The 25565-nt window shown below is 42.7% G+C and overlaps 1 pseudogene; it reads left to right on the forward strand.

The window, feature by feature from the left end:
• Positions 1-12670: 12670 nt before the first annotated feature.
• Positions 12671-14491, forward strand: LOC101588281 (annotated as a pseudogene).
• Positions 14492-25565: the final 11074 nt, after the last annotated feature.

The following is a 25565-nucleotide window of genomic DNA, read 5'->3' on the forward strand; positions in this document are numbered from 1 at the left end:
GGGTTTTTTGTGGGGGGGGATTTGGACAACTTTCCCATGTTTTTAGATCACAGCAAAAGAGGGTGATCTGTAGATATATATATATATCTGTATATACAAAGTAGTTAGCATAGACATACAGCTACTTTCCCTTAGTACAATGAGAAGAAAGATTTGTATTAATAGTGTTTAGACAAGATATGCCTGCATCTTGTACTATGAATAACTACTACAAAGACAATAATATGCAATGTATTAATTATTGTAACTATTCTACTAACCTGTTTTGAAACTGTCTCATTGCTAGTTCATTCTCAATAAAATTAATTTTAAAAAAAAGTTTGAGGACTGCAATCCACTGCACTGTGTTGGTGTGGTCATCTTAGCTTCCCTGAGTTTGGCTCTTTGCAAACAGTGCCATCACTTGTTCTGCTCTGCTCTGCTCTGCTCTGCTTCATTTAGAGGGCTGCTGGGAGGATAAAATTAGGCATATTAAAATTTATGCACTACACACAAAAAATTGCTATTTCTTAATAGATATTCTCTTTTTAAATTTAGTACAGGGCCTACAGGGTCTCACTAGACAGATCAGACTCATAGTGATCCTCCTGTTTTCAGCCTCTCAAGTGCTGGGATTACAGGTGGGCATCACCACACCCAGTCTAATAAATATTCTTATGACATGGGTTTTAAGGGGTTTTTTGTGGGGGGGTTGGGCAACTTTCCCATGTTTTTAGGTCACAGCAAAAGAGGGAGAGCAGAAGAGACGTCAGATAGACAGAAGTAACTGTGCTGGCATTTCACAGATCAAACGTGAATCTCTATTTCTAAATTCCTACCACTCAACTTCTCTTTGGCAATCTTATTCTTCCTATAGGTGATCTGTAGAATTAAGTAAACACAAATATAAAACAACCATTTCAGCTTTATTCAATAAATCCAGGGTTTCCTTTCCCTCCTTCTAAATGACTTTAAGAATAAATCATATTGCGATAACCCCAGGTCAGAGGGGAACCCCTTGTTCCTGGACAAGCGCTCCCATTCATGCTGTCATCCCTAAGTTACATGCCCAGCTCACGCTGGCACTTGTGAAAGTGTCAGTGTCACTAGGTGGTCTCAGGTTGTAGGTCCTCACTGCTCTCTTCAGCATCCGCGTCCCACCTGTCCCACCTCCCACTTTCAGTCCTTCAGCTGCTTTGCTATGCACATGTTCTCTCTCCCTCTACTTCTGCAGGCTGTCCCAGGGGATGACCTCTCCAGGGACTCTCCTGGGCCCTGTGTCCTTCTCCTCTTACCCTCATGCTATAAAGCAATGGGCATCTCTGAATGTCTCAGATAGTAGAAGAGGCTTAAGTCTTTTATTTTTGTTCCTTCCATTCCCATAATGTTTCTGTTCTGTGGTCCTATGGGCACCAGAAACCCCTCTGAATTACCCTTTTCACTTCTGCCTCTGTGACACTTCAAAGGACCAGCTTAGGTTTCTTCCAAATATTTGCTGTTCCCTTTCCTTGACCAATGAGTTCACAAGATGATTTGTTTTCTAGTGTCGTTGCTCCTGGAGATGACAGGGAGCACAATGAAATGGAAGAAAGACCATATCTTGGTACATCATAAGAATGTTTCACCATATTGTGAAAGAGCTCAGTCCTGCTGCAAAACAAGTCAAGGTATGGCCCCACTCAGGGCTCTACTGGCGAACTCTCCTTGCTTTCTGTACCTCTGTGCTTTCACGTAGAAACAGCGACAGAGGTCTCCCAGAGACATTGCAAATAGGGAAGGTTATATCTGAAGGGAACCCAGGAGAAATCCTCCAACATAACTAACAACTACTGCTCCTAAATGTTCTGATTGAGAACAATACTCCATATGCCACTGTAAAACAGCATGAAATGTTCCCTGTAGAAAGCACCTCTGATATTTTTATTACTAGTGTTGTTAAGATGAAGTTTGTACCAACTCTCCATGATAAACATAATCATTAGGTACTGTGAACATGTATTAATAAAGAAAGGAAATGAAAGAGAGAGGGAAAGAGACAGACTCTGCTAGGGCCCATAGCTCTAAGGAGCGGGTTGCATTACGTCCTGATGGATGGTAGGGGAAGGACCATTGGAGGAGAAGCTGCCTCTGCAAGGTGCTAAGAGACAACAGAAGCCTCCACTTCTGCTTGTTTGCTGTGTACAGAAACCAGGAATTCTTTCATAGAAGCAGAATGCAATTGGGTTGTATCACATCAATGTTTAAAGAAATCCAGGCTTCCTCCTCTTCAGAAGAATTCAAAAGAAAACATGAATTCCATTAGCTCTTACTTCAGACCAAGGCCCCACTTATCCCACTGTTTGTGCCCAATTTCCAAACCTTCAATGGTGGTCCAGGAAGCGAGGTCCAGGTGGGAGGCAGAGGCTGTGGGTGGAGGCCAGCAGAAAGTCTCAGCCTCATGGTTTCTGGGGTGCAGACTACATGATGAATCCTGCAGTGCTAACCTAGAGTGGCTGGTGCTCACTGAGTGCTTCCCGCATCTGTGCATGGTGTTGGGTGTTTCATATGAACACCTTCTAAGCCTCTCAGCTCTTTCGGGGGTAGACGCTGTATGTGGCCCATGTGTTGCTGATGTGGGGTTCATGAAGAAACTTGTCAGATTGGCAGTTTGCTGCTGCCTCTCTGGTACCTGGAACAGTAGAATTCCATTAAAATTTTTTTCTCTTATTTTTAACTTTTGGTTGGTTCTCATGTTTGTTGTCTCTATATCCTTTTTTGGAAAAGCCACCTGGGACCATTGAGAAAAATCCCTAATAGATGGGATAATAGACCCATCAGGCTCAACTTTAAAGATTTACTTTTAAACATGTATTTGTAGAAGTTTAGATAAGTAGGTAGAAGTTAAGATAAGATTTTAATCCAGGGATTCCAACTCCAAGGGTGGATAGAGGGCAGATGAATTATTGCCTACATCAGAGTAAGCTGCAGCCATGACTGAAAAAATATCCACATTTACAATGGATTAACCAAAGGTCAACTTGTATTACGCAGAAGAACTGAGCCAGCATGGTTCTGGGTGTGGAAGTCCCCCTGAGGACTGTTGCCAACAGCGTAAGGGGAGATCTAGAGGGGAAGATGGTGTGCTGCTAGTCCTCCTGGAGAAGCTTGTCGTGTTAGCTTTCCTGATATTCCTCTCATCCTCAGAGGAGCTTGGGACTCTGCTGTTGCTGAGCATGGCTGTGGTTCTTTTCGGAGGAGCTCTGATCCTTAGTGGAGCATCAGTTCCTGGCTCCAGTGCAGACCTCCCAGCCTGCTGGCACAGACATTTGAACTTCCACCACTGACCTCTGGACCTTCCCAGAGCAGATCCTTGGTACAGACTTGCATGGGACATTGTCATGGGCTCTAGGCCTCCTGTTGGGCTTCTGAAGGACATTGCGGTGGTTCTAGGTCTTCGGCTGGACTCATGTAGGACACTGCTGTGGGACCCGGACCCTCAGATGGCTTCTTGGGGCCACTGGTGTGAGAACAGATTTCTTGCGATCTTTTCTATTTGACTCTTTGGGTGAGTATTATAAAATATCCCTATAAATATCCCTATGTCTCCTATATAAAATTATTTCCCTTGCAAACCCTGACTCCAGCAACGTTCTAAGAGAAGGGTAACCCACTTGTGTGTGCAGTGGTAAAAAAAACACATCTTTTACTTGAAATAACGGTGACCGAGTTCATTATGCCATTATTTATATTTATGAAGCCTCCTTTCAGAAAAATAATCAAAAGCTGTTATGCAAGCAATCAAAAAAAATTTTAAAGTAAATGAACATGCTGAAATGAAATGAAAATAAGAGCCAGAAAAATAAATTGCAACCAAAAGTTAAAATCAGAAGCAGGAAAATTGATTAAAATAATAAACTAAACTTGAAAGGGGCATTTGCTACGTGAGTAAAGTTAAGGTAATATCCGTGTAACTCTTTATAAGCCTAGAATACAGGTACTATTTGCTTTTTAAATAATGTTTAGTTTTTTAAATTTATTGATTGATTATGAGCAGAATATATTTATTGGGGGAAAGAAAGCTCCTGTCCTAGAGAGGGACAGACAGAGGGCCCAAGTGGGTTGTCCCTATTTATTTATTTATTTATTTGGTACAGGGTCTTTCTACACAGTTTGACCTCATAGCGATCCTCCTGTCTCAGCCTCCCCAGCACTGAGATTATAGGCATGTGCTATGGTTTTGGTGGCCACATGGCGTGCCCAGGGTTCCAGGGCCAGCAGGACATGAAGTACTGGGGACTGAATCCAGTCCTTGAGCTTGCCAGGCAGGCACTTAGACTGCTGAGCTATCTCCCCAGCACACTACTTGCTTTTTCAAGTTTAAAAAAATTGGTAACAGTTCTGTGAAGCAGAGCAGGTAGTCTCACCTCATTTTCAAACATCTAAACTGAGGCACAGAGACGCTGATGCTCACATAAGGTCAACTGGTCAAAGAGCAAAGTGTAGAATGAATGCACCGCATGCCTGCAGCGTGGCCTGGATGATGCCCAGTTCTCTGTCTCTATGTCCTTCTAAAAAAGCACAAAAGACACCTGAGGATACCCAGTGAGTAAGTTCTCTTTACTCTCTAAAGTGGATCAAAAAGTTAATTTAATTAAATATGTGGCTATTGCCTTTAATTTTATGTCTGTAAGTCTAGGTTAGAGATGGCTGTTTTATATGTTGGCCCTGGCTGTCTTGGGGGATTGGTCCTAAGACCCCTATACAAATCAAAATCCATGGATGTCAAAGTTCCATATGTGTGGGCTGGCAAGATAGCTCATCGGAAATAAAGCGCCTGCTTAGGCAAATGCAGGGACCGGGGTTCACTCCGTCCTGTGCTGTGCCGGGCCCACACCCGGGGTGCTCTGAGAGTGTGAATGAGACTGTGTGTGGTGGTGTGCACCTGTAATCCCAGTGCTTGGGAGGCTGAAAACAGGAAGGATCACGACAAGTCCTATCTGTGTAGTAAGACCCTGTAGACCCTGTACCACATACATAAAATAAAGTTCCATACATGGAATGGCACAGTATTCTCCCATAACTTATGCATATCCTCCATATACTGTAAATCATCTCTAGATTGATTATAACTAATACATTACAAATGCTATGTAATTTCTTGTTATATAGGTCTTGTTTTATCTTGGTCTTAACCATCCAGCTGAAAAGTATAAAAGCAAAGTATGAAAATTAAAGCCATATTAATACGCTGAGCTGTAAAAGGCTCAAGTCAACAACTTCTGACATTGCCAGTCCTACGGATAACCCACTACTAGTATGGACTACTGGACTATATTGGAATACTTTGGTGAATTCACACACCTACAATATTTAAATGACAATGAAATACCTGTTTCTGACAAAACTAAATAAAAAAGGGGGATACAAATCAAGGACCATCTTGTATCTGTATACACAAATTAGGATAGATATTTCTACTACTTTCTCTTCTACTACTTTCTACTACTTTCTCTTAATTCATTGAATAGAAAGATTTGTACTAATAGTGTTTGTGGACAGGATATCATGTGTGCTTCTTGTACTATGAATAACCACTACAAAGACAACAATATGAAATGTATTAATTATTGAAACTGTCCTAATCGGTTCTGAAACTGTCTCATTGCTATTCAATTCTCAATATTATTTTTTTAAAAAAAGAAAGAAAAAAAGTAGATTAGGGAGATACGTAAAATGTGGGTGACAGCGCAAACTTTTGTAGGAAACTACCACCCAAACAAGGTTGTAGCAGGTCAAAGGATGAATTTGGTTACAATAATTTCATATTTCATGAAATTCTCAAATGGAGGAAAATGTGTCATTGGATAGGTTCCATGTTCAAGTTTGTTTTAATTACTTTTCTCTCATTGTTAAGACAAAATATCCAACACCCCACGTTAAAAAGGAAAAGGTTTATTTAGTTCACAGTTTCTAGAGGTTTCAGCCCGTAATCAGTGTCTCCATGCCAGGGTGGCATGCAGAGGGGCCAAAGTTCATGGCAGTGGAAGCAAAAGCAACGAGAGAGAGGGGACAAGCCTATTGCTGTCCCTTACATGCCCTGAGGAGAGTCTAGCACTCACACTCTTAAACCCAGCTTTGCAGCATGAATTAATCACACGTTCTACATTCAGCCACCTCTGAAATCCTGTCCCCATGCCCACACAAGGCCTTGGAGGGACATACAGACACGAGTCGTAACAAAGCCACATGAAAAGAAAGGTTCCACTGAGCCAACAGACAGCAATGATTCTATTAGTGATAATGAAATCCGTGCTACACAACCATTCTGTCTCCCTCGTACCAGCCAAAAAGGTTTCCAAAGTTAAGTGCAAGTTAGTTTATTTTTTTATATTTTTGTATTATATTACAGTATTGTAATGATTTTTATATTTTATGATTTTGGGTTGTGGGGTGAATCATCTGCATTTCAATTACATCATATTGGGAAATTTGTTTTGATAAAAAAAATAAATGAATAAACGCTATGTAAATAGCTCACATACTGTATTTTTGTGGAATGGTAATAAGAAAACATTCTATACATGTTCAGTACACATGTAAATTTTTCTGAATATTTTATATTTGAGTTCAGTTGACCCGCAGAGGCAGACCCCCAGGGAACAGAGGGCCAGTCATCTGTGGTCACCCCATTTGCACAATTCCACCAACTCAGCCGTGCGCCATGCCGCCTGGCACAAAATGAGGCCTGCCTGAACTGCGAAGTCAATGTCTGCTCTGCTTCCTGCTGCAACTTTATGGAAAATGGAAATTTGTGTCCGTTAATTTTTTTTCAATTGCATGCTAAAAATTTTAATCCTCTAGTGATATAAAAATGACCTTGAAATAACTTGCATTTCTGCCCTATAAGGTAACAAGAAGCTAACATTACACTCCTGGAGATGTGCTTTTTCTGAAAATTTTAAACTTGTACAACTGCATAAGTCATCAGGATCAGGTAAGTGCATCCTCTGTCTAGAGTAGACTGCGTTTCTACGACAGTGCAGAGAAGGCACAGCAAAACCCAGCCAGTCTAAAAAGTCACTTTAATAGGTTCTGCAGAAAAGAGTTTTCTAAATAAGTAATGATCTCATGGGCCAATACTGAAAACCCTCACGACTGGAATCTAAAAACTGGTCTCTGGTATATCTCAGGTGCTTCAAAATAATTCAACGTGCTTCAGAACTGTATTTTAGGAGCAAGTTAACATTTTAAAACCCCTCCAAGATTCTGAGCTAATCAGTGTAAGACGCTGCATGAGTGTTGAATTTGTACACAGCATTGACCATAACCTCTCTTCCCAGGCAAAGCAAGATGGGACTCTCTGCTGGCAGGTCATGGTTTCCTTTGCAGTTTATCCTCTTCCAGGGTTGCTTTCTATTTCATTCCTTCCAGGTCTTCCCCCTTTAACATCTCATTTCTGTTTACTACATCTTCCTCAAGGTCTTCTGATGCAATAAGGACTTTATTCTATTCACCTAGCAAGAGCTGGTAGAGACCAGCACACATGTTACTCGGATTACTAATCCCCTGATAGAATGTTGACTCTACTTGGGCACATTCTGCCTGAAGGGTTCTGATAATATATTAGTTTTCCAGGGCTGTAACAACAATGCACCACAAATGTCTCCACATTATGCTGGTTAGAAGTCTGAAATTGAGCAACTAGCAAATTTGTTTCCTTCTGAAGGCCATGAGAATCTGTCCCATGCCTCTCCTCTAGATTCTGGTGATGTATTTGAAAGGTTTGCTCTTCCTTGGCATGCAGAGACATCACCCTCAAGTCTACTTTTGTCTGTCCTTGGTGTTCTCCTGTGTGTCTGTCTCCAGACTTCTCTTGTTTATTTGTTTATTAATACTGTAGGTTGAGGGCCGGCGAGACAGCTCAGCAGACTAAGTGCCTGCTTAGGCAAGCTCAGGGACGGGCGTTCGGTCCCCAATCCCTGGCACTACAGATGGCACCGGACCCACCGCTGGGCACACTGAGCTGGCAACTGAGTTCAAGCGTGGTGGTGCACACCTGCAATCCCAGCACTGGGGAGGCAGAAAACAGGAGGATCACTTCGAGTCCAAGCTACATAGTGAGACCCTGTACTAAATGCATTAAAAAAAATACTGTGGGTTAAACCTTGGTTTCATGCATACTAAACATGTGCTGTACCAATAAGTTACATGTGCAGGACCCAAATTTCCCCTTTTGATTAGAGACACTAGTCATATGGGAGTCATATCCAACTGGACTCATACTGACCTAATTTTAACTTGATTACCTTTTAAAAGACACTATCTCCGGGGGCTGGAGAGATGGTTCAGTGGTCTAAAGCACCTACTTGAAACAAGCTTGGCAAAGCACAGGGACCGCAGTTCAATCCCCCAGCACCACATGCCAGCCAGCCCCGCCCCCTGGTGGGCTGAGCTGGCCACACACACACACACACAATAAATAAATGTAATAAATAAAAATAAATAAATATAAAAAAAAGACACTATCTCCAAGTAAGGTCACATTTTCAGATGTTAGGAATTAGGGTCTCAACACATGAGTCTTGGGGAATACAATTTGGCCCACGATATGTCTCATTAACTGAGTACTCATTAACTTGACTACCACAGGAAACTCTGAAGTGTTTGTCTGCATGGACAGTGTCAGCTTTGTACAGCTGCAAGCAGAAAAACCCAAGGATGGTGAAGACCATCAAGGGCAAAAAGGAGTGCTCCAAGCCACCTTCCGCTTCCTCTCTGTGCATGCCCTGGCTGGTCACCGCCACTTCTGCCCTCTCACTCCCGCATTGCCCCCTGAAGCATGTTGGGACTTCAGGGAACCCTTACAGCCACCAGAGCTCTCCACTGCTCCAGCATGGGCACGTGTCTCTGGAATCACCAGTTCCTTTGGATATTTTTTGAGACAGGGTCTTACTAGGTAGTCCAGGCTGGCCTCCCTTTACAGTACTCCTCTTGCTGTAGCCTTCCAAGTGCTGGGCTTACAGGTATGCGCCACCTCTCCCAGTCATGCCACTCTTTCTTATGTTTTATGTCCCCATGATTGGCTTATTTCTTGGTCAAATATTTCCACATCAGTGTCACTGCACCAGGTATATTGAAAGAGCCCCTTATCACCTCACTGCCATTGACAGTGACTGCAGTGGGGAGGCAGTGATAGGAAAGATGGCAAAGACAACAGTGAGTGCTGCTGAGGTGACCACCAGAGGATGGAGCTGAGGAGATGGTGGCAGCGGTGGAGGCGGCTAGAGAGGGCACAGCAGTGGGTGAAGTGGCAGGGGAGGCTGCAGCCACATGGACCATGGGGCAAGAGAGGGGACCACCATGGAGGATGGGACAATGAGCTGAGCAGCCCCCATAAGCCCCCCAAATTCCTTCTTTTGATTTGACCACTACTGTTGAAAATAGGAGCATATTTCCCATTTAAAGAGTCAGTTAGCTGTTACAAAATGAGGTGGAGTGCTGCCCAATTCACCAAGCCCTAGCACCAGCACATGGGAATGTTGTCTCATAAAACATAGTGTGTTCCCCTTCCTTCTTAACCCCTTCCTTCTGCCCCAAAGTGTAGTGCATTCTCTGTCTGCAAGCAACCCTGCTTACTTTCCTAGGGTCTGCAAATTCAATGAGACCGTGGCCTTTTCCACAGGGGATGTGGATCTTATGTTGTTGCTAAAAGCACAGACTCCCAGAAGAGTGCAAACTCTGTTTCTCTCTGAACCTTCCCTGTCGACCTCCAACCCCTGAGGTGCTCACCCAGGAAAGGAGTTGTGTTTTTCAAAAGGCTGAAGCTAATTGAGCACACATAACAAGATTGGGTGAGTTACCGGTATGCAAACACAAAACCATCTTATCTTAAATCCCTGGTTGGCAAGGCCTCTCCTAAGGCTACTGGAAGTCTTCTGGGGGAGTGGAGAAGGTTACGGTCTATCTTATTTGGGATCTAACCCCAAGAAAAGTTCACTTGCATGATCTTTCAAATATGTGCCTTGGCACAGAGTCTTGAGAAAAGCTGTAGGGTCAATCAATGCTGAGAATCAATGACAGTGGTCATGTCTCACACTGTCCCCCTGTACCAATTCAAATAGTTCTAGCATGAGCTGCCTATCACAGCAAATCATAAAAGCTCTTACTATGGTTTCAGAAATAGATGCCTTCCAATAACTCTTATTCTTGTTGATTTTAATATATCTATATTTAAATAAAGCATGTACAGCTCATAGATTGGTACTGCTTCAAGTAAATGTTCAATGAATATTACCATTATCATTATTATTATTATTAATTTGGTGGGGGTTTTTGGTTACTTTCTTTTTATTATTAATTTTATTGAAAAACAACAATGAGACAGTTTCAAAACAGGTTAGGAAAGTTTCAATAATTAGTATATTGTATATTGTTGTCTTCATAGTGGTTATTCATAGTATAAGATGCAGACATGATATACTGTCCAAACACTTTTAATACAAATCTTTCTTCTTCTCACTGAATTAAGAGAAAGTAGCTGTATATCTATCCTATTTTGTGTATACAGATACAAAATGGTCCTTCATTTATATCCTCTTTTTTTGTTTAGTTTTGTCAGAGATGGGTATTCCATTGCAATTTAAATATTGTAGGTGTGTGAATTCAGCAAAATAATCCAATATAGTCCAGTAGTCTATAATAGTAGTGGGTTATTCTCAACTGCCTATGTTATAGGGGAATAATATCATTAAGCTTCTCTTCTGGAAGGTTAACAACTTAAGTTTGCAGACCAAAAATAGAGAAAAAGAAGGGCTGCAAGGACAGCCAACATTTTGGCCCTAGTCTTTCAAGGTCAATGAGGACTTGGGACATAAGAGAACCTGTATTGTAATGTCCTGTAACTCAGTGATGTCCCAAATTTTCTGATCAAGGAGATTATGGGGCCACAGAGGAAAGTGATTAATGATGTAGAGTGTGCCTAAGAAGAGTTACCTGGAGAGAAAAAATTCTCACACTGTCCCCCTGTACCAATTCAAATATTTCTAGCATGAGCTGCCTATCACAGCAGATCATAAAAGCTCTTACTATGGTTTCAGAAATAGATGCCTTCCAACAACTCTTATTCTTGTTGATTTTAATATATCTATATTTAAATAAAGCATGAACCTTCCCTGTCGACCTCCAACCCCTGAGGGGTTGGAACAAATATTGGTTTTTTTTTAACTTCAGACCAAATGTACTGTCTAACGGTGGCAACTGTGGGAACGGCTAAACCTTTGCCTATTAATATTTTTCTGCATAAATTTCTTCAGTTTCGTGTTCAGTTTCAATCCCTTTATCAGATCAATTTGCCCCATTCTGTCGCCACTCCATTTCCTGGGGAAACCGACCTTGGATTATACTGAGATGAATAGGGTTTTTATTTTGTTTTGTTTTGCTTTTGCTAACTTCAAGTCGTGTGACTTTGGACTAATCGTTGGAACTTTCACTGGTACATTCCTTCTTTGTCTGCAGCGTTCTGCAAAGCAGATCTCCTGAGAGAGAAGGCTAACAGGGCTGCCCAACACCCTGGGCCCGACATGGCTTCTGTAGGAGGGGAACCCTGGTTTAGACTCAGGGTCAGCCATGATTAGGTCACCCAAGCCACCCAGCTGGTGGCAGCTTCAATGGGTTCTTCTCTTCTCTCTTCACCACCTAATGGCCTTTACAGACTCACCAATGGGGCCTCCTGGGCCACAGCCCCGCAAGCTCCAATAACTCACAATTCTTTCTTTTTGCCTTGTGAGGCAAGGTGGCAGAGGGGACTTATGAACTCTCAAGCTGTCCATTCTTTGGAGTTTGAGACACTTTTCCTCACCATTTCTTCCCACTGTGTCTTTTTTTTTGTGGAACCGGGGATTGAACTCAGGCCCTTGCACTTGTTGCCAAGGAAGTGTTTATTCCACTGAGCCATCTCCCCGGCCCCTCCCACTGTGTCTTAATTGCCTGTTCTTTTTGTCTGATCTCAGTTCATACATTGTTTTTTTCTGAAGGCAGTACAAGCTCTTCCCCTGCAAGGTTTTCTCTTTAAAATGGAAAGACCCGGGCTCCTTCTGTTCCTTCTTCCTCTGTGTCTCATTTGTGTGAATTACTCTCCGTCCAATTAATAGCCTCATTTCCAGGGCTGGCTTGTCAAGGGTCTTGGGCACATGACCACATCAGCAACTTGACATTTTTATCACGAATGGTACGGTGCCTAGACAGAGATCTAAAGCGGTTTATTTTTCTTATTTGTACTTTAAATTAATGCCTTTTAAAAAAAAATAAAATCTAGCTTGAATCTCTGAGTTTGGTCTATGCTAGATAATCTTTTTATTCTCAAATTCTGGAATACTATCTCTTAATTAGACATGAGAATGAAATGTGTGAGCACTAAGAAGAATCACTTTTTCTAAAGCCTAGTATCAAGTCTTGGCTGAATAGAAAAAAATAAATCACTATCTCCAATGCCCTCTGGCAGTCCGTGTCTCCCTTCCTTCTGACTAATCTCTGTTTTCTCTTTCTCTATTTCGATTGGATAGGCTCGTTCTGTATCACTATACAGTGTTGGCATTTTAAGTGCTCTACAAAAAATCAGTAGTAAAAGATTCCTTGGAGACCACCAGGGCTCGTCCACCACCGCCACCACCGCCCTGAGGAGAGTCTACCGCCGCCACTACCCATCAGGATCCGAGAGCTATGTCGGCCAGCAGCCTCTTGGAGAAGAGACCTAAAAAGGTCAAGGGAACTAAGTACAAAATGGATCTGTACATCAAAAGGATGGATTAAATGATGATGATTTTGAACCTTATTTGAGTCCACAGGCAAGACCCACTAATGCATATACTGCCACGTCAGACTCCTACTTACCCAGTTACTACAGCCCCTCCATTGGCTTTTCCTATTCTTTGGGTGAAGCTGCTTGGTCTACTGGGGGTGACACAGCCATGCCATATCTAACTTCTTATGGACAGCTGAGCAACGGAGAGCCCCACTTTCTACCAGATGCAATGTTTGGGCAACCAGGAGCCCTAGGTAGCACTCCATTTCTTGGTCAACATGGTTTTAATTTCTTTCCCAGTGGGATTGACTTCTCAGCATGGGGAAATAACAGTTCTCAGGGACAGTCTACACAGAGCTCTGGATATAGTAGCAATTATGCTTATGCACCTAGCTCCTTAGGTGGAGCCATGATTGATAGACAGTCAGCTTTTGCCAATGAGACCCTCAATAAGGCTCCTGGCATGAATACTGTAGATCAAGGGATGGCAGCACTGAAGCTGGGTAGCACAGAAGTTGCAAGCAGTGTTCCAAAAGTTGTAGGTTCTGCTGTTGGTAGTGGGTCCATTACTAGTAACATTGTGGCTTCCAGTAGTTTGCCTCTAGCTACCATTGCTCCTCCAAAACCAGCATCTTGGGCAGATATTACTAGCAAGCCTGCAAAATAGCAACCCAAGCTGAAGACCAAGAATGGTATTGCAGGTTCAAGTCTTCCACCACCCCCAATAAAGCATAACATGGATATTGGAACTTGGGATGGCAAGATCCAATGGCAAAAGCTCCTTCACAGGCTTTGGTTCAGAATATAGGTCAGCCAACCCAAGGGTCTCCCCAGCCTGTAGGTCAGCAGGCTAACAATAGCCCACCAGTGGCTCAGGCATCAGTAGGACAACAGACACAGCCATTGCCTCCACCTCCACCACAGCCTGTCCAACTCCCAGTTCAGCAACAGGCAGCTCAGCCCACCTGCTGGGTAGCACCTCGGAACCGTGGCAGTGGGTTCGGTCATAATGGGGTGGATGATCCCAGACTGGTTCTGGGTCTGCTCCTTCAGAATCACACCCAGTGTTGGAGAAGCTACGGTCAATTAATAATTATAACCCCAAGGATTTTGACTGCAATCTGAAACATGGCCGAGTTCTCATCATCAAGAGCTACTCTGAGGACGATATCCACCGTTCCATTAAGTATAATATCTGCTGCAGCACAGAGCATGGTAACAAGAGACTGGATGCTGCTTACCGTTCCATGAATGGAAAGGCCCCGTTTACTTACTTTTCAGTGTCAACGGCAGTGGACACTTCTGTGGTGTTGCAGAAATGAAATCTGGTATGGACTACAGCACATGTGCAAGTGTTTGGTCCCAGGACAAACGGAAGGGTCGTTTTGATGTCAGATGGATTTTTGTGAGGGACGTTCCCAATAGCCAACTGCGACACATTCACCTAGAGAACAACGAGAACAAACCAGTGACCAACTCAAGGGACACTCAAGAAATGCCTCTGGAAAAAGCTAAGCAGGTGTTGAAAATCATAGCCAGCTACAAGCACATCACTTCCATTTTTGATGGCTTCTCACACTATGAGAAATGCCAAGAGGAAGAAGAAAGAGTTAAAAAGGAGCGTCAAGGTCGTGGGAAGTAAAACTCAGCTCTGCACAGACTGCAGCAACGGTTGCATCTGCAAAAATCCTAAGAGGAAAGAAATGACCTTCAAGAGAATTAGAATTCTTCTTAATTTCATTGACTTCAGAGACAATTGCAGACTTGCAGTTTAAGTATTGGAATTTCACAAAAGACATAGGACTTAACTGGAAAATGAAAAAAAAAAAAAAGAAAAGAAAAAAAGAAAAAGAAAAAAAAAGAAAAGGAAAAAACTAAGCAAAAATCCCTCTAGATAGTTTAGGTGAAAAATGTCCCTTTTATTTTGGCTTTGGTTGTGATTTCAGAGCATAATGCTTTGGTTTTTTTTGTCTTTTTACCATGTTTTTTGGATTTTTAAGTCTGTAAGTACATACAGTTTTCTCTAATTTTTAAACCCTGTCCTCCTCCCATTTTGACATTTGCACTTGGAGAACACGAGTTGTGAAGGTTTTGGGTGTCTACCCCAGAAAGTGGGAATTTGATTTTTCCCTTTCAAGCTGGAAGATCATTTCTATGAAGAATATTTTGTCTAGGAAAATTTAACAGTGTTACCCAAGGTTGTGTCTTTAAGGGTGGTTCATTTTCTCTGACCCTTTGTTACTCAAAGTAAAGTACTAGAAGTCCTAAGAAATGTTCTGTTCTTGTACATTATATTGATTAAGTCAAGATTAATTTGATTTCAAAGCTAAGAACAGTGGTAAAAACTCATTTTCAGAAATGCATTTTGGAAGAGAAAAATATTGTAAAATATGTAGTGAATGTTTCTTAAGTTTCTTGTTCAGCCAATAAGGAAAGGGCATTGCCTTTCTTTTTACCATTAATCACTTCTCAATAAACGTGAGATCCTGTTGAGTATAAAAAAAAAAAAAAAAAAAAAAAGATTCCTTGGAGCTGTACTTTAAAACTCAGATCAATTGGAATCATAAATACACAGCCTTTTTAATTTTTGTCTATAGCAAAACATCCCATTACTAGGCCATAATTTAAAGCACAGTACACAGAAAGACTGGGCCAGACACTTGTGCAAATTTAGCTAAAAATTTTCAGAGTTGGGGGAAAGTCACTCTTAATTTTTTCCATGTACTTAAAAAAACAAACCTTGCATTGTTTTAACTTGCCTAGAAGCAATGATTTTCAAACTAAAAGTAACTTTTTTTTTTTTTTTTTCAGAGCTGGGGATTGAACTCAGGTCCTTGCACTTGCCAGGGAAGCACTTATTCCACTGAGCCATCACCCCAGCCCCCAAAAAGTAACTTTTTAAAATATCTGGCAAAAACAGGTCCTGCTTTACCTTGGTCTTATCCATCCAGTAGAAAAGTATGAAGACGAAATATAGGAAGTAAAGCCATGCTGTTATGTTGAGCTGTGGGGGACTCAGGTCAATAATTTCTGACATTGTCAGTTAAACAGAAGACCCAGTGCTATTATGGGCTACTGGACTCTTTTAGAATATTTTGCTGAGTTTACACACCTATAATATTCAATAACGGAACTTAGAAAAAATAGGGTATACAGATGAATGTCCATTTTGTATCTGTGTATTCAAAGTGGTTAGGATAGATACATAGTTGCATTCTCTTAATGAATAGAATGATTTGTTCTAATGGTGTTTGTAAATAGGATCTCAAGTCCGCATCTTGTACAACAATTAACCACTAAGAAGAATATATGCAGTGTGTTATTTGTTGAAACTATACTTCCGATTTGATTTGAAACTGTCTCATTGCTGTTTATCAATAAAATTTTGGAAAAAAAAATATCTGGCAAAAAATTGCTGACTGTTACAAAGCCACATACTTATCTAAATGGCGAAGGTTTATAATCTACCGTGTAGGAGTACTGGCATACAAAGAGCCTTATCTTTGAAAATAGCTAAATATTTTCCTCCGAAAACTGCCACAAGAGAGGCTGCTGAGGAGGAGACAGGAGGCTCAGGGATTCCAGGGTGGAGGAAACGTCCATGGCACAGTGGCTGACTGGTTGCTGATTCCTTGCTCCCTGTTTGTAAATCTCATTCACACGTTTGTTCCATCGCAGGAGAGAGAGGCGTGTTTAAGGCATCAGCCACCTTCCCGTACGTTTCAGCAGCCCAGCACAGAACTCTCTCGGCGGAGATCACCGACCTGGAAAGTTCTTTCACCCTGCCAGAACTGTCAATACTTGCAAAACACACTTAATGTTTAACCCATCTCCTAGTGTCCGTCTGTGAATAAGAAGCAAAGAAATCCTCCAAGCTTCACTGTGCTGGGTCTTTGGCTTCATCTTTGGTGGCTCATTGCTACTCTGGGGACCCCAGTCTGCAAGCAGACACACGGTGTTGAGTGTCTCTTTTTCTACCCTCTCTTCAGGCCTCCACGGGCAGAGCCATCTGGCGAGTCATCCATCTGGTGAGCCACGTGGGGTGTGCCTCCCCGAGACAGCCATTTCTTTCTCTCCCACAAGTATCAACGCAGAAAAGGGACAGAGCTGGTCAGTAAGGCACAGAGCCCAGGAAGCCAAGAATGGAACCTAGACTTCAAGAACCCTGCCCTTCCCTCGGCCCTTCCCACCGCTCCACATCAAGGGAGAAAGACAGACAGCACAACCCACAATCTTGACCTAGTGCAGTGAGAGGGAAGAGAGCCTTCCCTATTTTATTTTTGTCCAGATCTCACAAGGACACAAGCAGGAGAGAGGGGGCCGTGTGCGGGGAAGCTCACCACTCCCATCTCTTGCCTCGTCTAGCTGTGGCGGGACCAGCAGAGTCACTCAGGCTTGCCTGGCGCCATCTTCATGCCAGGCTAATACAGGAAGTTGTTATTCAAAGATAAGAGAAACCACAGTCAAAACCCTTTCTCCACAATCCGATGGAGGCTCGGAACTACGTGAGCCTGTGGAAAGCTGAGAGGCTCTGGAGCCCCACTGTCCAGGGAAGCAGAGGCATCTGAACTCAGGCATTGACACAGCGACAGGCTCGGGCAGGCGCTTCTGGCCTTATGAGAAGAGGACAAGACCTAGATGAGCACAGTCCTGGCTGTGTCTCCTGCAGTACCCAAGGGACAAAAAAAAAAAAAAGAAAGAAAGAAAACCAACTCACTCTGCAGTAGGATGCCAAGGAAAAAGTTATCATTTTGAAATTAAAAATAAAGTTAAAGGCACATCTATCAAGACAGAAAATGGTGATTGCTAGTTGCCTGGAGATTAACTGTAAGGAGCATACGGAATCTTTTTGGGGTGGTGGAAGTGTTCCAAATTAAGTTGTAGGCCCACAACAACTTCTGACATTGCCTGTCCTGTGGATGACCCACTACTATTATGGACTACTGGACTATATTGGATTATTTTGCTGAATTCACCCGCCTGCAATATTTAAATGACAATGGAATACCCATCTCTGACAAAACTAAACAAAAGAAGGAGATATAAATGAAGGACCATTTTGTATCTGTAGATACAAAATAGTTAGGATAGATATACAGCTACTTTCTCTTAATTCAATGAGAAGAAAGATTTGTACTAATAGTGTTTGGACAGGATATCATGTCAGCATTTTGTACTATGAATAACCACGAAGAAGGTAGTAATATGCAATGTATTAATTATTGAAACTCTCCTACTAATAGGTTTTGAAAATGTCTCATTGCTATTTGTTTCTCAATAAAATATTAAAAAAAATAAGTTGTAGGCCCATTGCACAACTTGGTAAGTTTACAAAAAATCACGAATTGCATGCTCACAATGAATGAATTTTATGGCATGGGTAGCACACCTTAATAGAGTTGGGTTTTCTTAGGTTAGTAGCTGTTCGCTGTCCCACAAGAAAAAGTGCCAGCTTTCATCATGGCTTCACTGGCTTTGCTGCTGTCGCCTCTTTTCTGGGCCTCTCCCCCTTCCAGGCCCCGTGCTTCCTCTCCTCCTGCAAACCAAGTAGCTCTCAGTTCCCCAGCACATCAGGGTACTCCGGCTCTCCCTCCCTTCATTGCTCCCTGACTGTGGAAGGCCCAGCTGCCCCCCACCTGTCCTTCATGAGTTATTGCAGACCTCAGGCCTTCTGCAGGGCAACCAAGTCAAACCTAGACCCCCAAGCCTGGTGGTGGGAGGAATCGCCAGCCTCGAGAGGGCAGAAGTTCAAGGACCACCTCCAGGCTCTCCCTCCGGGTGTGCCTTCCCCAGGGGGAGCTCACTAACCAGTGTGGATCCCAGTGTGCTGGCCTTGGGGGCATCGCCCACCTTTCCTACACCCTCCTCCCTTCCTGTGAGGCAGCTTCATGGCCAGGGCCAGACTGCGGCATGCCAGGCTGGGGCCAACTGTTCAGGGAGGTGGACATGATCAATGAGGAGGCAGCTTTGCCTCCCTCTGGGGACTCCTAGATTGGGCTCCTGGCTCTCCACCCTGACCCAGCTGATTCCCTGTGGCAGGCTCCACCCTTTCCTCTGTGCTCCTGTTCCATGTAGTTCTCAAAACCATTAGCCTGAGCAATCACACAAGAAAAAAAAAAAAAAAAAAAAAAAAAAAAAAAAAAAAGGAATAAAAATAGAAAAGGAAGAAGTCAGACTATCATTATACGACACAATCCTCTACATGGAAGACCCCCAAAATTCCACCAAAAGATTCCTGGAATTAATAACCATATTCAATACTATAGCAAGATACAAACTCAGTACTCAAAAATCAAAAAGTGTTCTTGTACCCCAATAATAAACTCTGAAAAAGGAGCTCAAAATGAACATTTTAATGGAAATAAGTGAGACAAACAAGTTTAAATATTGTTGTTGGTTTTTACTTTTCTTTCCTTTTTTTTTTTTTTTTTTTTTTCCATACCGGGAATTGAACTCAGGACCTCGCTGCTTGCCAGGCAGGCACTCATGCCACCGAGCTACATCCCCAGTCCTCAAGTTTAAATATGAGGAAAGCTAAGCATGGTGGCGCAGAGCTCTAATCCCAGCACTTGGGAGGCTGGGGCAGGAGGGTTATTGTGAGTTGGAGACCAGCTTAGGCTACAAAGTGAGCTCAAGACCAGCCTGAATAGCATAGAGAGACCCTGTCTCAAAAAGACATAAATAAATATTATGCAAAGCCCAAAGTATAAATAAGGGACAAAATAAAGGATAGTATTAGGAAGTAGAAAGAACGTTTTCAGGTGGGAAGGGAATAACAGAGGGAGGGAGAAGAGGGAAGGAAGACAAAAGCAATTTAAAATGAGTTGAGGGAAAAATGGAAATTCCTTTTGACCCCGTTATTCCCCTTGTAGGGATTTCCCCAAAAGAGTTAAAGCAGCTTATAGTATGGCAGAATAGTACTCCACTGTGCATAGAATACGTTTTCTTGTAGCCATTAATCTGTTGATGAACACATGGGCCTCTTCCCAGATTTAGCTATTAGGAATCGAGCTGCTATGAACATGGTGTGGTGGCTGATACCTTTTGTCAACTTGAGGGGTTGGAAGCTTGGCTGGATGGGCTCAGGGCCTCCGCAGGGCCCCGCCCTGGGGCGTGGAGGGCCAGCCTAGAGTGACTCAACACCAAAAGGGTATATCAAGGGGTTGAGGAAGGATTCTACTGCCACCCCCTCGGAGGTGTTTGATCCTCCCAGCTGCCGCCACTTCCCGGGAGGAGCTCTGGTCTTCAGTCAGCCTGGAAGGAAGGGCGGCACTTCCTGCCCAAGTTCCTGCTTCTCCCTTTGCCCTTTGTTGTCTTCTGCTGCCATGAACCACTGCCCTCTGCTGTGTGCCAGTCTGTCCTGGAGCCAGCAGAGTGTGGACTGAAACCTCCACTAACTGTGAGCTAAATAAACCTTTCCTTCCTTAATTTTGGATTTCAGGTATTTTGTCCCAACAATAAGCAAAAAAAAAAAAAAAAAAGTAACTGAGACACATGGGTATGCACATAGCACTACAAAATGATGTCTTTAATTCTTTTCTAAAAATCCCTAGAACGGAAATAGCTGAGTCAAATGGATGTGTTTTTTGGGTTTTGGTTTGTTTTTTTTTTTTCATATTTTTGAAAAATCACCATACTGATTTCCACAATGATTGTACTAGTCACGTGTCCACCAACAATGGAGAATGAAGGGTTTCTTTGTGCTCCCAAAAAACTCCCCAGAATGTTACAATTCAATTTCTTGGTGGCGATCATTCTTTCTCGAGTGAAATGACATCTGTGTTGTTTTAATTTGCATTTCTCTATCGGTCAGCAATGTTTTAAAATAATCCATAAAAGGAAAATATTTTTTATGTATTTACTGGCTATTTTTATTTCTTCGTCTGAGAAGTATCTTTTCATTTCAGTTGTTAATTTTTTTTCGATTGGGTCCTTTACTTGGGGGCTCTAGTTTTTTTATTCCTTTATGTATTTTCAATGTTAATCCTCCATCTGAGGAAGAGCTGACAATCGCTTTTCCCATTCTGTTGGTCGTCTCTTCTCTGTTGTTTCTTTTTCTATGCAGAAGATTTTTAATTTAATATGATCTTATTTTTTGATTCTTGGTACTATTTCTTGGAATTCTGTTTTTTTAAAAGTCCTGGCCGATGCCTATATCTTCAAGCATTTTATCTATTTCATCAAATTAAATTGTCTATTTCTTCCATCAGACTGTTTCTAGATTATTTTTGCTTATTTGTTTTGTATTTTAGGGAAGGGTCTATCGTGTTCAGGGTCTCACTACTAGATCGGACTCGTAGTGATCCACCCGTTCACAGCCTCCCAAGGGCTGGAATTACAGGCACCAGGCCCCCTCTCAATCACCCTGTCAGCACTCCTGGGGAGCAGGGATGGAACCCCCGGCCCCTGCACCTACCTGCAGGTGCTTTAATCCACTGAGCTATTTGGCCAGCCCTTTTAAGTGTTTCTAACATTCAGTTCTTTGATCCATTTTGATTTTAGCTTAGTACATGCTAAGATATATGTATCTAGACTCAATCTTCTGTCTGTAGATACCCAGTTTTCACAGAAAAAAAGAGAACGGGCATGCCATCCTGCAGACCTCCGCGGATCTGCCGCTCTTGGTCTATTTAGATGGTAAATACCTTTGTCTTTGCTTCACAGGTTTTTCTTGCTTATTTCTTAAAAGGACTAAAGGCTGCTGTCCTGGGTTCTGGTCATTATGGTTGGGGTCGGCTCTGCCCACAGAAACCACAGAGGGCGCTCGTTCTCTCTCCCAGCTCTTGGGACTCAGCGAGTCCCTGCGTGGTGTTATTATTTGGGTTTTGGGTTCTTGAGATAGGGTTCCAGCCGACCTCCAACTCATAATGGTCCTCCTCCCAGGTGCTGCTTTACAGGCCTGAGCTCATATTAGGGGCTCGTTCTAATTCAGGCTGGCCTCGATCTTGCAGCAATCCTCCTGCCTCGGCCTCCCAGGGGCCACCAGGCCGGGTCTTTGTTCTCTCTGGCAGAACTGATTTTCACCCCTGCCCTTCTCCTGCAGGCCTTGCTAGGTGTCCTCTGCAACCATAGGCGGCCACTGACCAGCATGGGCAGGCGCTGAGCGATCCACATGCCGCCCCCATGTGGGAGAAATAGGGAGTTTGTTGTTGTTGCTGCCAGTATTATTAAAATTGCCGGCGTTGGGGGAACCTTCTCACTGGGGGTCCGGCTGCGCGCAGGGCCTGGGGCCGGAGCGACGGCCCGTGGTCAGGAAGTTTTACCCGTCCTGTTTTCAGTTTCTCTGAGTCCCGGGGTCGGAATCCTCTGGCCTCGCAGCGCCCAGCGGGGAGGGAGGACAGGCTGACCGGGATTATGCGCCGTCCGGGTCCGCGCGCTGCCCTGCTCCCGCTGCTGGCCGCCTCCCCAGGTGGCCTGGGCGCTGCTGGGACTCCCTTCTCCTACCCTCCGCGCTGGCTGACTTGTTGTTTACTGTCCTGTATCCGATTTTATCTTTTGCCCCCGCTTCATAGGAACTGCTTTTCTTCCGCCCCAAGTCGGGGTACTAGCCATCACCAACTCCCCCAGGTCCCCTCTGGTCAGTCTTCCTTGGTGTCTGTAATCCCTTGGGTGTCATTATTCTTTAATCCACCAGGGGGAGGCAAAGCCCGGACGATGGCGTCAGAGACAGTTAAGGAGAGGGCAGTGGAGTGCCCAACACTTCCCTTTGGTGCGTAGGGACGTGTGTGCCTGTGTGTGTGTGTGTGTGTGTGTGTGCGCGCGCCTCTGTGTGTGTGTGTGTGTCTGTGTGTGTGTGTGTGTGTGTGTGTGTGTTTCACAACCATTATAAAAATAAATTGGAAAATATACTTGGAGAAAACTAGATTGGAAAATAATATATATACTAAATTACATTACTAAAATTGTTGAAAAAGTTAATTATACATGTATAAATATGACAGCGCATCATTGCTACTTGAAGTAACATTAAGCTTCTTAAACAAGACATGAATGCACTATCCATTAAGAGAGACTGAGAAAGCCCACAGGCTTGCAGTAAGAACTTCCGTTCGAAAAAGACAGCTTTAATGAGAATTTAAGGATTAAACAAAGGAGAGAGGGCAAGGAGAACAGCTAGGAAACACGACAGGGGCAAAGCCATACATTTATATGCACAAGATGGTTGAGGCAGCGATCCTGAGAATCTTCAGCAGGTTTTGGAAACTAGCAGTTAATTGGTAGATTCTCACCCTGGCTAACTATGCTGATGCCTGTGAACTAAGCTACTGCACTGAAGACAGCAGTGTGTAATACTGGAGTCACGCTTGGAATGCCTGGCATTCTGGCCTTCTAAATACATACTGCTTATTATGTCATACCATTTACTGCCATACTGTCTCTCAAGTAGATGTTTTTTTCTTAAAAAAAAAAAAAGGTTAATAAATGAAGAGACAAGAAAAAAATGTCGTCAGACTGTCCTGCTACAATACTGTATATGGTTAGATTTCTAAACTTCTGTGTACAAATATGTAATTGTTTATTCCTATTTTTAAATATCTTTTTCTTCACATTCTGTAGGGATTTAAATTTTAACATATCAATACTGGATGGAAAGTATCTGTTCCATGTTATGCCTAAGCTGTTTGATATTCAGACAGATAGTGAGGTTAAGCTCAACTGCCTATGTTATAGGGTAATCATACCATTAAGCTTCTCTTCTGGAGGGTTAACAACTTAAGTCTGCAGATCAAAAATTAGAGAAAAAGAAGGGCTTCAAGGATAGCCAACATTTTGGCCCTAGCCTTTCAAAGTCAGTGAGGACTCAGGACATAGGGGAACCTGTACTGGAACATCCTATAATTCAGTTGTGTCCCAGATTTTCTGATCAAGGAGATTATGGGGCCACAGAGAAAAGTGATCCACAATGTAGAGTGTGCCTAAGGAGAGTCACCTGGAGAGAAAACATTCTCTCAGGCTTTCACAGAGAGCAAATTGGTCAAGCAATGGCTGTGACTCATCCACATGGCTGACACTGACAAAGGATCTGCAAATGCAGTACAGGGTTTCAGGGTAAATCCTGGGGGTTTGACTGACCTTGTCAAAGACAAAAGTTACATTTCTTGTTATATAGGTCTTGCTGTATCTTGGTCTTAACCATCCAGCAGGAAGGTGTAAAAATGAGGTATTAAAAAGTAAAACCATATTAATATACTGAGCTGTAAAAGGCTCAAGTCAACAACTTCTGACACTGCCAGTCCTACAGATAACCCAGTACTATTATGGACTACTGGACTATGTTGGATTATTTTACTAAATTTACACACCTATGATATTTAAATGGCAAAGGAATACCTATCTCTCACAAAACTAAACAAAAAAGGGATACAAATGAAGGACTATTTTGTATCTATATACAAAATAGTTAGGATAGATACACAGCTTCTTTCTCTTAATTCAATGAGAAGAAAGATTTGTACTAATAGTGTTTGGACAGGATATCATGTCTGCATCTTGTACTACGAATAACCACTATGAAGACAACAATATGAAATGTATTAATTTTTGAAAGTGTCCTACTAATCGGTTTTGAAACTGTCTCATTGCTATCTGTTTCTCAATAAAATTAATAATTTATTAATTTGGGGCCAGGGATATGGCTCAGTGGTATAAATGCCTACTTGACAAGCACAAGGCCCCAAGTTTGATCCATGGTACCACAAAAATAAACAAACAAAAATATAAATAGAAAAGGCAAAAAATTAAAAAGAGAAAAGACATGATAGCCTTAAGGAAATAGAAAGGCTTCTCACAGAATAGGATCAACTATTTGCAATGTATTTAATGAACAAGAGTATATTAAGAGTTCCTAAATATCAAATAGAGGGGGGTGGTGAGATGGCTCAGTGGTCTAAAGCACCTACTTAGAACAAGCTAAGCTAAGCAAAGCACAGGGACCGCGGTTCAATCCCCCCGCACCACATGCCAGCCAGCCCCGCCCCCTGGTGGGCTGAGCTGGCCACACACACACACACACACACACATAAATAAACAAATAAAAATTTACAATAAATAAATATCAAATAGAAAGCAGAAAATAGACAATGAACATAAGTAGACATTTAGCAGAGGATAATCTCAACGGCTAATTTTTTTTAAAGGTCCAACCTCTTTTGTTGTTTTGCTTGTCCAGGCAGGCCTTGGGCTCACTATGTAGTCCAGGCATGACTCACTGCCTCAGCCTCCTATGGGAGCCACTCTGCAGAGCTAATGTGGATGTGTGTGTATGTGTGTGTGTGTGTGTGTGTGGTACTGGCGATTGAATTTAGAGCCTTGTGCATGCTAGGCAAGCACTCTGCCACTGAGCTACAGCCCCAGGCCCTCATGTGTAGCTAATAAAAAGCATAATACAGCTGCATGAATGTAACAGCATGCCTACCTGCGTTTACAGAATGAGTTCCAACAGGAATTTTCAGACTGTGAATTAGTAGAGACATCCTTGAACAGAGGTGAGAATTTTCTAGTAACTCGAAGCTGCACATACCATGACCAGCATTCCACCCCTACACGTACAACAAACATAAAAGCCTGCGTATGGCCCAAGGACACATGTGAAAGAAAGCTCTTCACCTTAGAAGCAGCCCCCTTGGAGTGACAGAATACTGAAGAATTGTAACACCATCATGCTATGCTCAACAACAGTGAAAATGACAGAATTGAAGCCAAGTGTATCCATAATAGGATATTAAAAACATTTTTAAAAAGCACACACCAAATAACACATGAGCCTTTTTCTTTTTCTTTTTCTTTCTTTCTTTTCTTTTTTTTTTTT

This window comes from Octodon degus, unplaced genomic scaffold, assembly GCF_000260255.1.
Source record: "Octodon degus isolate 3935 unplaced genomic scaffold, OctDeg1.0 scaffold00010, whole genome shotgun sequence".
NCBI classification, from domain to species: Eukaryota; Metazoa; Chordata; class Mammalia; order Rodentia; family Octodontidae; genus Octodon; species Octodon degus.